A 1,140-nucleotide genomic window follows, 5' to 3' on the forward strand; every position below is an offset into this window, starting at 1 on the left:
GTTCTTATTGTTTACTGTAATATTTTTTACCAATACATGGCCGTTCTTAATGCTTTCTTCTAATATTTTTTATCATTAGATGGCCGTTATTATTGGTTTATGTAACATCATGAACCACGATAGTGGTTCATAATATGGATCGACCAAGATTTGACAAAACACTCTAATAGAGCACACGGTGAAAACCACCTTAGAAAGCAAACTCGTTCCCAAAACAACACTTAAAGTCTTCCTTTGCAATACTAAAAGCTATATACTTTTTTTTTTAAATCAGAAAAAATAAACTATTCCAGACTTAGAATTAATTTGCAATCCAAAAACTGCTTAATTGTTCACATTATTATTATTTCTTTTGCCATCCTACAACAAAAAAGGCTTGGATTATTGCACCCATACCTTTTATACAATAATAGAATAGGTACTGCGAAAGTCGTAGTGGTATTGAAAAGTCGATTTGTTACTTCTATGTTTTACATAAGCTAAAAACAATTCTTATGTAAACGATGTTATCATTACCCCTTGAAAGTTAGCTTTCTTACACATACCTTAATTACAAGGTGAAACAGGAATTACCAGCCAATAATAGATGAACATTACAAGATTGTAACATGTACATATACAATGCTTTGTACACTATACAATCGGTTTCTTTAGGGAGCCAACACCTGTATCATGAACCACGATATTGGTTCACAATAATATAAGCATAAAAAAGCCAGCAAACACAATAAATAAAAAATTGGGAATTTAAAAACCTGAAAATGGGGATCTTAAAACAGTAAGGAAACAAGGCTTAGATACTGTAGACATTATTTATTCAAACTCAAAACTATTTTGACTCCACTAAATGTAATACAAGGTAACAGCATAGAGACAAAATAAGGATTTGGAGTTTGAGGAAATAATATCTACAGTATCTCCAGCCTTGTTTCCTTACTTTTTTACGATCCCTATTGCTTATCGTTACATGGCCGTTCTTATTGTTTTCTGTAATAATGTTTATCATTATTTTGCCCTTTTGATTCGTTTCTGTAATATCGTTTATTATTAGCTGTCCATTTTATTGTTTTCTGTAATAATGTTTATCATTATTTTGCCCTTTTAATTCGTTCCTGTAATATCGTTTATTATTAGCTGTCC

Source organism: Limulus polyphemus, unplaced genomic scaffold, assembly GCF_000517525.1.
Source record: "Limulus polyphemus unplaced genomic scaffold, Limulus_polyphemus-2.1.2 Scaffold6325, whole genome shotgun sequence".
Lineage (NCBI taxonomy): Eukaryota > Metazoa > Arthropoda > Merostomata > Xiphosura > Limulidae > Limulus > Limulus polyphemus.